A 17,216-nucleotide genomic window follows, 5' to 3' on the forward strand; every position below is an offset into this window, starting at 1 on the left:
AGGATCTGGGTCTTATGTTTGAAGTCCAGGATAACTTGGGCTAATGTATCTTTATCTGCCTGAACCCCAGCTCTGCTTCGACCTTTTTTGTGTTCCTCCACCAAATGAAACCAGGAGAGGACCTTCTCAACAGCGTGAGCCGACCTTTGGAATGGTTTCCATGGGATATACACATGCCATTCCCCACTGATGACTTTGCATTCTAGATCAAGTGTCAGCCCTTCAAGACAGGCAAGGTCAGGAAATAGGTTCCACAAATCTGGCTAGAATCATATTTTATTGATGTGTAGTAATAGAAACTTGAAAGCCTCATTGTATACCCACCTCCCTCCTCCTTATACCCAAGTGACTTTAAATGGAGACAATCTGAACTTTTTTTTTCTCATGCTTTCTTGGTTTCCCAGGCCTCAAACATGTTTTTGCAACCACTGTCTCTGTTTAGTTTCTCCAAGGTCATCTCCTTGGCTCTCCACATCAGGTTATTTCTTTTTTCCTGAGTACTTTTACTCTGCTATGTCGTCAGTGTTCACACAAGTGAAAACTAATCAAAGGAGAGAAGCAACCTAGAACTAAGGAGAAACTTCCTGACGGTTAGAACAATTAGTCAGTGGAACAAGCTGCCTCCAGAAGTTGTGAATGCTTTTTAAGAAGAGACTGGACAGCCATTTGTCTGAAATGGCATATGGTTTCCTGCCTGAGCAGGGGGTTGGACAAGAAGACCTCCAAGGTCCCTTCCAACTCTGTTATTTTGTTCTGTTCAAGTCTGATCCAGCCACTCACCTGGAATAAACAGATTAATCTAAAGAACACACAAGCAAACTCTACAGTATTCAAATTAAATAAAGACCAGCCATTTTAGACTGCCTCACAGTCTCCTACTTTGGAGAGAGATTGAAGATACAGCTAGTCCTTTATTTATGAACATAATAGGGACCAGAACCTCTATCACTAAATGATACAGTTGTGAAATGAGTCACACCTGTGTTTATGGTTGTTTTTTGCCACAGTCATTAAGGGAATCCCATAGTTGCTAAATGAGTCCCGCTTCCTCCATTCACTTTCCTTGTTTGAAGCCCCCTGAGAAGGTTGCAAATGATGATTAAATAACCCTGGAATTCTGCAACCATGGTAAATGCACACCAGTTTCCAAACGCCAGGCTGATTGTAAGTCATGTTTTCTAGCACTGTCATAATTTTGAAGGACCATTAAACAAATATATTAAGTCGAGAACTATCTATACACAATAATATATGGTTGACCAAATGGGATCAGTGCCAGTGCAGATAGTATCGGTATCCATATTAATCCCATTTTTCTATGAACGTGGGGAGGGGGTGGTAAAATACAAAGTGTACTAAGAGAATTTCTAGTGAGATCTCATTTTACAGGCCAGCTGTAGAACTTCAGCTGTGGGCCAGCAACCAAACAGACCTGGCCATTGAAACTTAACTCCAGAACACTTTCGGACTGGTTGAGTGAATATAGCTGTTTGCATACCAGCTCATTCTTTAACCTCATTAACTGAATAGCATAAACTGAGCCAGTAAGTAGCTTTGTAATCCACCAAAAGAACTCCAGTTATTAACAGGATTCACAATGTACTACATAAACAAGTAAGTGCTGATTCTTATGCTGTAAGAACAAGGAATGTCTTTCTTATACTGAACAGATGGGGCCATCTTTTTAAGCTGCTGACAGCCGAAAGGAACATGGCAATGACATGCTAATGTTCTGCAAAACTAAAATGTTGGACCCCTTTAAGAGGCAGTCTGTTGCCTATTTCTACACATGTGATAATATTAGGTAACTACTTTTTTATGTGTCCTTTTGGCTTGATGACATAGCCCAATGAATTGTGAAAGCTATTGTTCCAGTGATTATTGGAGAGTTAACAATAAATAATTTATATGTATTTACATAACGCATGAGCATATTCACAGCAGTACAGTATTGTAATTATTTGCTGGAAATTGAATCATGTATGCTGTTCCACAGACACCTAGTATATAAGACATAATGTCTGAGTTTCAAAGTCATATGAAATATTAAGAAGATACACTAGATTTATAGGGGTTCTTCAGAGATTTAAGTCATACAAAAGTCATAGGAGATAAATGAAAATTTCAGGGGCTGACTAAAAATTGAAGTCTTTCTAAAAATGTTTTATCTGGCATATAGTTCTAATCATTTTATATTACTTCCTGTACACAATGTCACTGTGAGTTGTTTTAATCTTCACAACAGTCCTATTAGTCTAAAGATCGGAACTTCATGGTTCAACAGGAAAATTGCATTTACAAGTAATCCTCAACTTACTAACACAATTTCAGATTGCTAAACAAGATGGTTATTAAGTGAATCATGCCCAATTCTATGACCTTTTTTTCCTATGGTTGTTAAGTGAATCACTACTTTGTTAAGAAAATCACACAGTCATTAAACAAATCCTAGCAGCAGCCCAAAACGGTATCCTTTGTCTACTGTTTGAAGTCATAGCATCGGGTTTCTCTCCTGACATCCCATTCTTTCTCTGTAACATTTGGAAGCAATGCCTATTTTATACTAAAATTATAATTGCAAATTTTAATATGCATCAAAAAGCTATAATTTTATATTGTAGTATTTTGTAAATTTATGGATAGGTACTATTTCAAACATGAGAAGCAACACTCTTCGAATCTACTTAGCAGAAGGCAAAAATCTGCCATATGATTGTTTGTGATACGTCAAGGAAAAAAGGAAAACTTTCTGGCCACAAAAATCCATAATCAGAAATTTGGTATGTGCCTAGATATTCACATGATATATTGACTAGCCAAGTGCATCTTAACCTTGTGTGTTGTACAAATATTTTGGTTCCATATATTGTGTCAAAGCAGAACACTGGGTTAAGTAAGTAAACCATAGTTAAATCATCAGAAGCAACAATTTGCAACTGCAGCCTATGTGTCTGTATATAGCATACACAGTTTTAAAGGCAAATTAGGATATACTATGTGAAAATCAATTGACTTATTAACTTTAATAGGGAATACGTTAAATTCATAGATAACTCTCAGTGGCTATTAACCACACTTGACAGCAACATAGATGTCCTTGGGGTTCAGAAACAATGATGCCCTTGAACACCAGTTGAGAATGTTTGGTGGAATATCTTTCAGCTAGAAATAAGATATTGATTTAAACAGATATGTGGTCTGGCCTGAGTCTTTTAGATCCTTGTTCTATTGTTGAATACTATATTATCAGTAATTCTTTATTAGCACCTTTTACTTTTGAACAGATCTGCTCAGGACTGAACTGTAACTGCTAAAATTATGTTAAAATGCACCCCAACTACAATTTATAACTTTCTTTAGTTCACTGAACCAAAAGCAATGTACATGGTTCTCTCCTGTCTCAGAGACTTGGAATAATTGAAATTAGGCACTTTCTAAACAAACTTTCTCTGTGTAGCAAGGCTGATTCAGATTCATAATAGGGGTGCGGCTTCATGTTAATACTGCATGAAGAAGTGGATTTGCAAGAATTAAGTACATGCTTTAAGGAATATAGAAGGCTTAAAGTATCTGAAATAGCATTTTGTGATGAATATGTAGCACACAAGCAACTGGATATGCCTATTTGCAATTGCATCACAGATTTTGCAAATTAACCTGTATATTTTCTTATTTTTATATCTCGAGGATTAACTATGCTGCATATAATACAAAGCTAGAATATCTTTATCATAGGATATAACTATAACATTTATCTGTTTTAGCAATCAGCAATGGGAATATATAAAAAAATACACAACATCCAAGTGTGCTATTCAACCAAGTGATAAAAAGTCTATATGGAATACATTATATATGGGAATACATTATCATATGTTGTTGGATTTTATAGCTACCTCAGATTGTAGCTTTCCTCAATGGTACAGGACGTTAGTGTCACATATGTGACATTTTCATAGGCAAGAAACAGCATTAATTCATTCACTCACTGGATTTCTTTACTGCCTAATCTGACTAGGACTCCAGATAATCCACAACATTCCAAATTATTAAAACAATGCAAACATAGTAAAAAGCATTTCTGCAAAGGCTTTCTGAAAAAGACAAATTCTTACATGCTTTTGGAAGGCCATTAGAGTAGGATACTCTTATCACCATCTCTTGAATTCTTTTTGGTTATGTTTCAAACATAGAAATGCTGCATAATAAAGTGGCAGAAATCTTTAAGGAAGGTTACAAAAAGTGTAGCCTGAACACCACAAGTGACTTTTCACCATCCTTTTTATGGCCTTACAGCTTTCTGAATGTATGAAATCAACATTTTAACACCTTCTTTTTTTGCCTCATTTTTGGTAGTTTTAAATTACAAAATAGATGTCCTAGGGCAGAGGTGTCAAACCTGCAATGTGCTATGATGTGTTGCGGCATATCGTGACTTTTTTGCTATTGCTGGCAATGGGATGGGCACAGTTTTGCTATGATGCATCCGGCCTGTGGGCTGGCAGTTTGACACCCCTGTCCTAGGGTTTGATATGCCTTCACCCTTTAAAATTCCTGCATTCCCCCCCCCAAAAAAAATAAGCACTCACCCTTTGCTGTTTTCGGGTGCATCCCATAAGATCCTGCAGTAAGCTTGGTGTGTCCCTCAAGCTACTGGAAGTTGTATACTTTGCCTTAAAATGATTGTAGAAGGAACCTTGTGCTTCAGACTGCAGCATCATTTTGAATACCTTCTGGGTTAAAAAAAGCAGGCTACCAAAATAAACAAAAACAAACCGACAGCTGTCTTTGTTGTGCTTATTTTCTATCAGCACAGGATTAACATCAGAAAACTTCAATCTACCATCTAAAGCAGGGGGCTTCAAACTTTTGAGTTCATGGATCTCTTTCAGGAAATTTCAGATGGTTCGTTGACTCTCCCGCACATTTATTACATGAAAATAATTTAATAAATACTACTTTAACTGTCTTACAAATAATAATAATCAACCCCTTAGGCTTAGATAGTCCTGGGGTGGTGGTGTGATATTGACCTCTTTGATGAACCCCTTATCTAAAGGGAAAGAGGCAGAAACTACTATGCCAAGGGTTTTCAAAGAACTTGATGGGGTTCCATGGGACAGACAGAAGACAGACAGACAGACAGATCACTAAGACTCATCAATTTTTCTGTCACTAGAGCTCTGCCTCTTAGTCAGAGTTCTGGGAAGAGTTCTTTTTTAATTACTGTCCAGGAACCTTTGGCATCATCCAAATCCTGAACCTATATGATATTTCACCAATGATAGATTCTGGTAGAAAGAGCAAGTTCAGTGCCTCCAAAGACTATGAAGAAAAAGCTCCAATAACCCATCTAAATGAAGGAGAGAAAAGAAATCTGTCCAAAACAGAACATCAGACTGGATATTGTGGATAAAAATGACATCAATACACTTCAATTACTGCAATGACTATGGGATTTGGGGGGAGGAAATACATATTATGTTTGATTTTGTTTTCCATTTCAATTGATAGATTGAAACCAACAGCTCTCCACAATTTGGCTTTCTTTTGTTGTTTTAAATTCCAGACCAATATGTGTTCCTCCCTTTTCTTCAATTTGCTCAAAGCACTTGTAATTTAGTTCCTTCGTCCTGCTCTTCTTCCTTCTAATTTCCCTTTCAGTCATATCCTGAATAAGTTCACCACTTGAAATTGGCAGTAGATCCCCAACGAAAGGAAGCATCTCTTAACAAAACATATGATTGTTGCATGGAATCCTAGTCTCTGGGGTAAGATACAGTATGGTCATTAATTTAGCTATGCTTTTAAAAGTAGTATCTGAATTACACATCAGTGAGTGTTGGACAATTTAGCCAAATAGAAATCCACAGATAATATGCCATTGAATACCAGATGGTAGGGATAAGAGGAAGGCATCATTTTCATGCTCAGTTTTTGAACTTTTAGATCCACAAGGCTGGATGTTGAAAAAATGCCGGATTAAAATGAGCTTTGGGGTTCAATTGACTCTCTGGTGATAGAACAGGGCTATTTCTAATTCTGAAGTTGTGTCATCATAATACCTCTATAGTTCTTTTATCCTTGTAGGCCGCCCAGAATCACTGAGCGTGAGTTGGGTGGTCGTATAAATTTCCATAAACAAATAAATAATTCAGAGATGCTTCAGGAGTTTTAGATTTTAACTCCCCCTTTTTTGCCATTGACCATTGAGGTAGTTGCATATAAACCAGGCATGTCAAACTGCCGGCCTATGGGCCGGATGCATCACAACGAAACCGTGCCCTCCCCATTGCCGGCAATGGGGAAAAAAATCACGATACGTCGTGCGACGTCACGTGACGTCGCAAGTTTGACATGCCTGATCTAAACAGAGTTGGGGGAATAGTTAATGCCTCCTCCTGTGCCAAGTCATAAGCCATGGCTTACGAATAACAATAGCTGAAATGGTACATCATTAGGAAACCAAATCCAAACAAATCACAGCACAGCTCAGCATAGTCATCTGGTAGAAACTGCAATTAATGAAATGTGTATTGTAGAGTCATGACACAAACCCACACTTTTTCTCCTTGTGTGGATTCAAAGATGGCCTTTTGTTCCTTTATTGCCCACCAAAGTTTTTTTTGCCTGCCACAGTTTGGCACACCACTTACATTTGTTTATTTTGGCTGCCTTGCCCTTTCTCTTCTGATAACTGGGTTACGGTTGATTGATAGCTGACAGTTACCTCTGCAAATGCTTGCACCCATGCCACAATCACCGTAAGGATATTGCACCAATTAATTATGTTCTGAGCAGCCAAAACATTTTGACCTGAGATTATAATACTAGGGCCAGAAAAAAAAATAAGCCCCAAACTGCAAAGCCCAAATGTGAAAGTTACAGGTTTTGTGTTATAATATTATGAGACACTTTTCATTTTAGGCTTCTTGTGCGCACCCCCCCACCCCCCCAGCCCACCAACATGTCTCAAAAGAGAGAAACCCAGTATACCTTGACCCAAAGGTTTGGTTAAAAAAAACAAACCCTTGGCTTATCCATATATGCAAATGACCTTATTAAGGGCCTTGTGGCCTCTTGCCATGCATGTTACAGCATTTTAGAAGAAAGGCTGAGGGGGAGAAGACGATGCAGGCTGACAGTTTGAATTCAAAGCAACAGAGGCCTCAGCTGTGAAGAGAGGACCAAAGGCAAAAAAAAAAAGCCACATCAGTAGCAGCTGAAACAACAGGTGCATAAGCCTCTAAACAAGGTATCACACCTGGAGAGCTTTTTGTAATGGGAGAGGTGATAGACCAGCTGGGAGGCAGATAAGATTCTGGTCTGATAAACAGAGCTCATGAGAGGGGAATTTAAATGAGCAGTCACCATCATTTGCACCCAAACTCTAAATGTTATTATTTGAATGTTATTTTCAGTTTCTTAATAAAAAAAATGACTGACAATGTTTAAACAGCTGCTCTGAAAACAAGGTTCTTTATATTTTTATTAAATGCAATTCCCCTGTAACGATTGAAAAAAGAGATGTCCACAAAGCCACGTGTGCTAAACAAAATTAGGCTTATTCATGTCATAGGATACAATTATTGATGTTTGGGAAAAGTTGCACAAATCATTTTTTTCCACATGGAATTAGAGGTAACATTGGCTGCTTTTAAGCCTTCCTAATGATTTTAATACTGCAACTCCTCAAATTAACAACAAAAATCAGCTGATATTAATTGATCTAATGGAGACAGTTCACGTCTCTCCAGATTTTGCACAGAATTGTCTTTTCACATTAAATTCTCTAATATGGCTGCTAGGAAATCCTTTTCACAGGTTGAATTCTAATATCTTCCAATATAAAAATATTGTGCGGCTAATCATTTTTTCTTTAAATCTGCCTACTAATGCAAAAATCTAAACACTTTATCATTTGTTGCACAAGACTTTGATGTGAAATAGCACTAAGTGTAAGATGAGACTGCATATTTTTATTACCCCATCATCTTTGTTTTGACAGTACTCAGCCTAAGGTGGCACCATATGTCTTTGTATCAGTACCAGGTATCAGTTGTACGTACTTAGCTTTGCCAGATGTCATTAAATGCAAACTTATATTAGTAGACCATCACCTAGAAACTGATAATGGAAAACTATCAAACCCGTGAAATCATCTGTCAAGTCATTTTATACAGTGGGAAGCTATAGATCTCATTTCTGATTTAGGAATCAGAACAGATTGATGATGATGATTGTGTGAGATGTCTATTTGGTTGGTTGTTTAGAGAAATAGGTCTAAGTTTGGGAGTGGCTGAAAATTGGGTTTTCCCTTTCAGGAAATGATAATTATTTCAGAAGTGTTTTTTCTCAGGATGATATGATAGATTTATATTTTTCATTAGCCATTATCTTGTTGGAGGCACATGGTGTTATTATATTTCAACTGGCACAAGATGTATGCCACTTGCAGTCAGTTTTATGACAGAAGCTGAAAAGAAGCCCGAGAAATAAAATAACTTATTTTTTGTTGGACCTGAATGTTTTGGATAAAATATATAAATTGTTTCTTAAATATAATGTACCTTTCTTGATACAATACTATTTTCATTGCTAGCTTGGACTTTGGTTTTTTCCAAAGGCTGGATTCAGAAAACACAGTAAACTACACTGTAATTTACCTGTTTATGCAGTATATAAATCCAGACTATTGATTGTAAACCAAGGTTCATAGCTTAGTTTTTATTTGAACCAAGCCTACTACTGTTTATTCAGCTTATTCATGATTAAGGAAACTGTGACTTCATTTTCAACATGTTTACTTAGGTGTGAGTTCTATTTAAATAAGGAACTTGAGTTCATCCATTATGGTAAATCACAACTGTGTTAGTGTCTCTCCATAAAGATACTTTATGGGTTTAAATTATGTGTGAAATGTATGAATTAGATTTACATATAATGCAAAACTATGATTAGTTTTACCATGACTTGTTGACTAAACCATAGTTATTTGGATCATACAACCATTGTGTGGTTTTTTTTAGTTCTGGACTTTGCATATTATGCAAAGCTAATCACTGCAGTTTGAAAAGTACTGTTTCTGGCTTAATGAATTGTATGAATCAAGCCAATTGTTGGTTATTCAGTAAATGATGGTTAAACAAACAATAGACTTATGAATCATATTGGAACAGCACATTGGTACAGTAAATGCTGCAGCTGCTATACCTAAATAAATAAGGTTAATCTTATTTTCAGAAGATATTGGTGGATTTAAAATGTGGACAGAGTCAGTGTTTAATAGATTATTTTTTTAGAAAAAATCTTTAATACTGAACATAACATAACACTGAATTCTTTTGCACTCTTTGGCCCATAGGATGAAAAGTATTTAAATTTATCCTGTTAGCTGTGTGGACCATGAATCCCTTTTCCCCCTAACCATCAGTTTTAGAGACTGATGCAGCCCTAAGTTACACCATCACTCTACCAAACATTGAAATGTCTCTTTGTATACAAATATTTGTCACTAAGTTCAGATAGAATTAAACATTGGTATTTAATTCTGCTCAAATGTTTCCCAATAAAGTGAAACTTAAACTTGTACAAATTAACTTTTTTTTTCTGTGAATTTCACCATTCATCAGAGATGATGGCAAGGAAGATTGCCAACAAAATTGAAGTTCTCTTGTTTATATTCCAGGGAGCTGTGGGAACAGCAAAGAATTTGAGACTCTTGATTTGTAAAAAAAAATGCTTTCCAAATAATAAAATGAATATTTCAGCTTATTTTTGCTGGCTTTATCCTCTCTGGCCCTGAAATGCAGATGCAAGACTAACAATACTTGATAGTAATGTGTATATGAACTATACTAGATCTAAATGCTACACAACGATAAAATTAAGCAGAAAACATTGTCCATCCAATGCTATAGCTAATATATCTCCAAAATATGAAATCTCAAAACAAATAATAAAGTATAGTGGTGATGGATTGAATATTTATAGGGCAGTAGCATTTCCTCCATTTGATTCATTTTTCTTCACAATGTAAACCTGTATAAATTTGTAGGTTTTTTTTAAAAAAAATCTATCCATTCATTTTTAAAGCATGTTCATGAATTCCTGTATTCACATCTTTACGTTTGCTTCCTTCCAGACTAGCCCCCAAACATTTGATTTCTTATCCCAAAGCTTTGTGTGACAGCTCTGTGACCTCATAAAATTCAATACAGCTACCAACACAGACGAAATCATAACTTGTTTTTACTGTTAAGCATCTTTGTCATGTATGCAGAAGGGGACAAAAGTCTGGTTTTTCCTGAATTAAAGTTCCCAGGACCGTCTACCAGTATGGCAAGCATGAGTATTGTAGTGCATCAACAAGTTGCTTACCTTGGCTTATTAAGTCAACCTCAAGTATTTGGGGGTAAGTGAGTCCTCAAAAGAAACACCAGCTCATTGGCAGGAGGGCTATAAAATCCCAGACACTTATTAAATGGCAGCAAAGAAAGCAAGCAAATGCCAGCTTTTTTGGTGCTATTGCCTGGATTTTTTTGCGGTCTAAATGTGGTATCCCTAGGTGGACCTGCATAAAATTGTGCTATTAATGACGCAGGTGGTCCTCATTTAATGACTATCCTGTTTAGCAACACTGAAAGGTATGATGACACTGAAAAAGTACTTTTATGATCAGTCCTCCCAATTACAGCCTTTTAGAATCATGTGATTAATTATACCATTTAGAGCAGGGGTGTCAAACTCGCCACATCACGTGACGTGTTGCGACATATCGTGATTTTTCCCCCATTGCCGGAGCTGGGTTGGGCGCGGTTTCGGCATGACGCATCCAGCCCACAGGCCGGCAGTTTGAGACGCCTGATTTAGAGTCTCAGTAGAGGGGATTGAAGGAGCCTGTTTATATGCCAGGTTTCTTCAGGTTGGTTACACTATCCCACCCCAAAAAACCACCTCTACAATACAGTAAAGCACTCCAGAAATAGAGGTTTCCCTCGGACTTGTCAATAAGGATGTTGCAGCGTTAGCTTTGTTATTGCTGGATTGTCCTTTGAAGCATTCTAGCAGTAAGCCTTGTTTTTATTTGCATGTAGTCTCAGCAAATATCAGGGATCATAAATCTGGGCCTGCTGATTACACATTCTGCATCAAGATCACTAAGCATATGAAATTGTTTCCAAACATGAGGTGAAATAGCTGTATCTGAGATTCAGTCTATGCTTTACACAGGGGAATCGCTATTCTTTTTTTCCTTTTTGACTGAAATGTAACCATTTCTGGTGTGTCATTTTCCTGGCCTTCATCATCCCTTCCCAGACCAGTCCATGATTTGTGAAAGGAGTATTTTCCCCACTGGGAATATGCACAAAATAACACAAAGATGGAAAGGGGAGAAGAGCTAAACAATCACTTCATCCCCTCTGGGTAAACTCAGCTCCCCTGCAGCTGGATTATATCTTCCTACACTCTCGAATGAGGAAATTATCATAGATAGAAAGCATAATCTGCCGCTGTTTTTTAAATAGTGCTGACTAGAGGCAGAGGAAGCCTAATTCATCAGCTTACCTCATTTCACATTTCAAATCAATATACAAATCATGGCTTAATTAACATTCAAAAAATTACTATTCAAAATTTTGCAATGTAGGCTGACAGGAACAAAAAAAATGCATTATAAATCTTTTTTTAAAAAAACATTCATACAAATAAGGTACAAGGATAAGTTGTTTGAGTAAAATGTGTGATAGATAAAATCCATGTATGAAGAAGTAACTAGCTAAATACACACACATTTAAAGCAAATGTATGGGGGGAGGGAAAACCTCAGCTCTTGTTCCTTTTTTGGGGGGGGGCTTGCTGTTCAGGATAAAAATTTCATTTCCATTTTTTTTGTCTGACAGCAGATAAATTCACAGAGGGAGATTCTGCAAGTGTCTTAGTCAACAACTCTGTTACAGATCCATCATGTAGAATGGCTGTGAGAAAATACGCAAGACAGCGGAACTAAGTGGCCAAAATTCACTGGTGGGCAGAAACCTTTTGGCAGGACAAAAAAAAAGGAGCGAGAGCCAAATCCTTGCTGTTTGATACCGTATACCTGACGGAGTTACAAAAATCAGGAAACAGGAAGTCAAGCTGGCAGATGGACAAAAATGAAAAACGGAATGAAACCGAACCTAACCAATCTCCTTGAGCCTAGATTTCTAATACACCAAACTACATGGCTGAATTCTAGAGAATGCAAGAGGGAGAATGCCGTATCTTCTTTGCAAGCTTCCCAACAACAGGAACAATAAACTACTGGTCACCAGACAGGCCACATACTATATTTGCTCCTCATTAATGATGAGTGGGAAAAGTCTGACCCTCCTGATATTACTGATTTACAACTCTCAACATCTTTTCCCACTGATCACGTTGACTAGTGCTGCTGGAAGTTATAGTTCAGCAACATTTAGCTGTGGTTTTTCACATCTCTGCCTTATTTGAATCAAGTTTATTACTTTCTGTTCCCTGAATTCTGTATCTATGAACAAAAGCGATTGATGATATCTGGAATCAACTGAATTTGGGGAAAATTAGGAAGCTGGTTCAACAACCTCTATTCAGTTGCATTTCATCAGATGTCCACATGGAACTAAAAGGCATTCCAAACTGGGCAATTGAGGATATTGTTCATCTTTCTCTTTCTTTTTCTCTTATACCTGCACACGGTGTCAGTCCTATCCTGCTGTTTCACTGCTTCTTCCTCTCTTATCTTTTTCTCATTCTCCATTTTCACACAAAACCTGTTTAAGGCTAGGTAGAGAGGCTATGACTGGCCAAAGATCACCCAGCAAAACTCATAGAGAGAGATAGTATTATTGGGCTGTGAGATGTATGGCAAGATTTGAGACTTAGTCCTACTTGTAACTAACTGGAGAATTACTATTGGAAAAAGTGCTATACATCCTGTGGAATTTAGTTAATATCGGCTTCCCCATCCCACCCCCAGAAGTATTTTTACAGTATTTTTGAAGGAGAGATTCATATTGATGTAGTGGTTAAAGGTTTAGGTTAGAAACCAGAAGGCCATGATTTCTAGTTCCACACTAGATAAAAAAAAAACCTAGCTGAATGACCTTGGGCCAGTTGCTATTTCAGCCCTACAAAAAAGGTAGTGGTAAGCCACTTTAAAAATGTTGCCAAGAAAACTACAGAGACTTGTCCAGGCAGTCACCAAGAGTCATGACTGATTCAAAGGTGTACGCACATACACAAAGCCTCTAAATCAGGGGTGCCCAAACCCCGGGCCATGGCCCACTACAGGGCCATGGCCTATTCAGAACCAGACTGCACGAGTGGCAGGCTAGCATGCATGTACACTATGGGTAGCTCTACTTCTGCAAGTGATGTGCTGGTGCACCACTCATGCAAATCGAGCTGTGTGTGCACATGCACTGGGCCTCCACTCATGCGGTCCAGTTCCCCTCTCCCCCTGCACTGGGCCACCAAGCTACAAAGGTTGGGGACCGTTGCACTAAAGGAAAAAAAAAGCAGGTCTGGGACTAAAAATTCAAATTCTGTCCATTAGCCCAAAATTACATTCCAGCCTGCAGCTTTCTTCATTTGCCTTGCAGTAAAAGATAAGGAGTTTTTGGTTTCAGTAAGTCAAGTTAATGGTTAATATTCAAGCAGAACTTTTAGTTTGTAAAAGATAGAGACAATAAAGCTGTTGTAGTTGGCTATTTAGTTTTTGTAGCAGACAGTAATCTTAGCATTTCTTTCATATAATTAGCCTTAAAATAGGCATCCTATAGAAATTAGAGCTGATGGAAGATATGGAAGGTGATTGAATAACAAAGCATATTTTTTTTTATGAAAGCTGCTTTTCAGAAGGCAGGAAAGATTCTTTTCTTGTTTCTCATTAGGCTAGGGAGTACCTTAGGGAGCACCTGCTGCCGGCATCAACTTCCCTCCGCCCTGTGCGTTCCCACAGAGAGGGCCTCCTCAGGGTGCCACCGATCAGAGAATGTTGATTGGTGGCCCCCAGGGGGAGGTCCTTCTCTGTGGGCGCCCCGGAGCTATGGAATCGGTTGCCGGTTGGCGCCCAACCTCCGCTCCTTCCGATGCGATCTGAAAATGCATTTATTTGAACAAGCCGGCTTGGCCTGATGGGGGGTGGGTTGGGTTTTTTTATTGTTCTTAATATTTGTATTTATTGTTTTTTACCTTGGGCATTATGTTTAATTCCTTTTAACATTTGTACTTTTGTATCTTATACATTTGCCCTGTTCACCGCCCTGAGTCCTTCGGGAGAAGGGCGGTATATAAATAAAATAATAATAATAATAATAATAATAATAATAATAATAATAATAATAATAATAATAATAATAATAATAATAATAATAATATTCACAAAGGCGATCTTTTCTCTGAATCTTGAAGTGGTACAATTCAGAAAAGCGTTTGCGTTAATTCTGTGATTGTGTGGACTGAATCAGTTCTGCCCATAAAGGACATTGTGCATATGTCCATTTTTACATATCCAGGACACAGTTAAATAGCGGGGGGGATGTGGGTTAAATTAAGTATTTCCTACAATTACACTTCTGGTCAAAAATTGGAAAATATAGTGGGTGCTATGAAAGACTCTCAGTTGTGCATCGATAATTGTGGGTGTTATGCCACCTGCATTGAAAAAGGTAGTGATGTGCCATATTTGGTCATGTTTGACAAATTTGGCTTCTTTCCAGCCTTCCTTTTTGAGTAAGATTGTTGAGAACATAGTAGTTAAGTTCTCAGCTATCAACTGATTCAACTGATTATCAGGATCACTTCTAATCAGAATTTAGATCTCATCATGGGGCAGAAATTGTCCTCACTGGTGGGTGCCTTTTGTAGCAACCTGGATGGGAGGACTATGCCCCATTTGCTTTTATTAGATCTCTCATCAAGCATGACTACACGCCCCCTGGACTACCTATCATAGTTGAGAGTTCAAAGAAATGTTTTCCAGTGGTTTCACTCCTACTCGAGCAGGTGGTGCCCATTATTATTTGTGGAAGAAGAGCAATTTAGCCCTTAGTTGCTTCAATGTGTCTATCATGATGTTTGGTTTTCTCCCTCCTCATTTTATTTATTAACAACTCTGACATATAACTCTCAAATTTTGATTATTAAATCGAATAATCAAAATTAAAACCAAAAACAGTACAAACCATAATGTGGCCCAGGAGTCAACCATTCTGAAAATGTAATTAAAATAGGAAACCCCTGGGTGAAGTCATCTGTTAGCTTGGGGTTCGGTGTCATCAATATGATAGTTAATTGTAGCTTGCTATCCCAGCTTGGTTCGTGAGCCTATGGAAAATTTGAACTACTTCCTAGATGCCATAAGCGAGGAGATGAAGAGAAATGTTAGGTGAAACCTAGTATGATAGTGGAACTATTCACACATAAGCATCTGGGTTATTCAGGAACATAGATGCTTCACCCTGCCCCTGAAAGAGAGGCATGGACCTGAGGTATGGACCAGAACCAGTCCTCATATTGTGGATCACTGGAAGCATGCATGGCTCTGATCTTTTGGAAGCATTTAGGAGTATTTTAGCAGCCCATTGTCTTGGAGTGAAAGCTCTGAGGGGTCATTTAGTTTCTTTTATGTGTTATTCAACTTTTTCCCAACTTTTTTTCTTCTTGTATTCCACTCCGTTTCTGTTGGGATGATCTATAAATACCATAAACAAATAACAAACAAATAATTTGCTTAGACACTACCAGGGGTTTTGTAAGGCAGCTGGTAGCCAATTTGGCAATAAATCTCTGTCTCCACTTGCCTCTTTAGAGCAAGATGTGTACACTCTAAAATAACAAATAGCAGAGTCCCAGAATGGGAAGCCTGCAACATTCCTGCACAAGTATCAACTAGCAGGAGGCAAACCTTTTACAGCCACTTCTATATTCTGCCTGTTCTTTATGTTGGACGTCAGCTTATCCCTTTGCTCTATTACCTATATGATTATGATATTATCTATTTTATTAGAGGCTGATTAGGTATTAAGAAAAATAATAGTGAAATCTGTGGTTGCTTGATCTGATTTTCTCCATAACTAGAAGAAATGGACCCGGGAATCATTATATCCCAATGAGTTGTATATCATATCTTTCTTCTGCATTTCCCTTTGCCCCATGGATCTTGGATAGGGAAACTAGGCTCCTGGAGGAGAATTAGCCCTTCCATAAGGGCCACAAAAATTGGGATGGCCATTAGATATCAGAAATGGATTCGGATGTTTTTGTATCTCTTTGCTTTCATGAAGTGGTTGGCTAGAGTATTGAAGCCTAGTGTTGGAAATCTAATCAGAGTCAAACAATTCTTTGGCTGCCATCATATTCTGCCCTCTAAAACAATTCTATAACATGGAAAAGAGTAAGGACATTCAAGAGGAAAAAGAAAAAAAGAGCAAACAATGTAGGGGTGTAATAAATGGAGAATGTTCAAAAATATCCTATGAGCAATTTGAAATAATTTATAAAAAGACACGTTCTGAATCTCCCCCCCCCCAGTTTCTGAATGCAAAATTACCCACCCAATTGTCACCCCTCCTCTTCTCACCCCAAATTCCCTGCCCTTCTTGCTCTGTTGCTACTGGCAGTGTTGCTGCTTAGTAACAAGGCTTATTCTAACAGATCCTCTCTCCTTTTCCAAGCCAGGCCAGAGTTTTGCACTGGCTGGATGGCCAGCCCAAATTATATTCTGCCAGGTTTTTGACTTGGCACTCTTCAGACCTTGCTGGAGACAGTGGCCTTGAAGAAACAGCTTTTACAAGCCAGAGAGGAAAAGCTTGTTCCCTGAATTAATGACCACTTCCCTCCTGCTAAACTGGGAGGAGAGATGGCAGATTCCCCTCCCTGCTCACTTCCTCACTGATCTGTGTCCATGTTGTGCCCTGCCCTCATATATTGAATTTAAAGTGGAGAAAGGTAAGGGGAGAAACAGACCATTAGATTCTGAAGCAGTAACTTGGTGAAGCTCATCCAAATAGCTGAGGTTTGGCTGCAACTCCCTATCAAATGTATACACTGAGCAAAGGTAGAGCGAAGAAATATACTTGAAAGGCGTTACTTCGGGTTTCATTTAATCATATCGTTTTAGTAAATATTTTTATTGCAGGGTTTAACATTTTATAGTGACTTACTTCCTCTCTGGGTGCTTTATCATTGTTATG

This window comes from Vipera berus (genome assembly GCF_964194415.1).
Source record: "Vipera berus genome assembly, chromosome: 3".
Taxonomy (NCBI): domain Eukaryota; kingdom Metazoa; phylum Chordata; class Lepidosauria; order Squamata; family Viperidae; genus Vipera; species Vipera berus.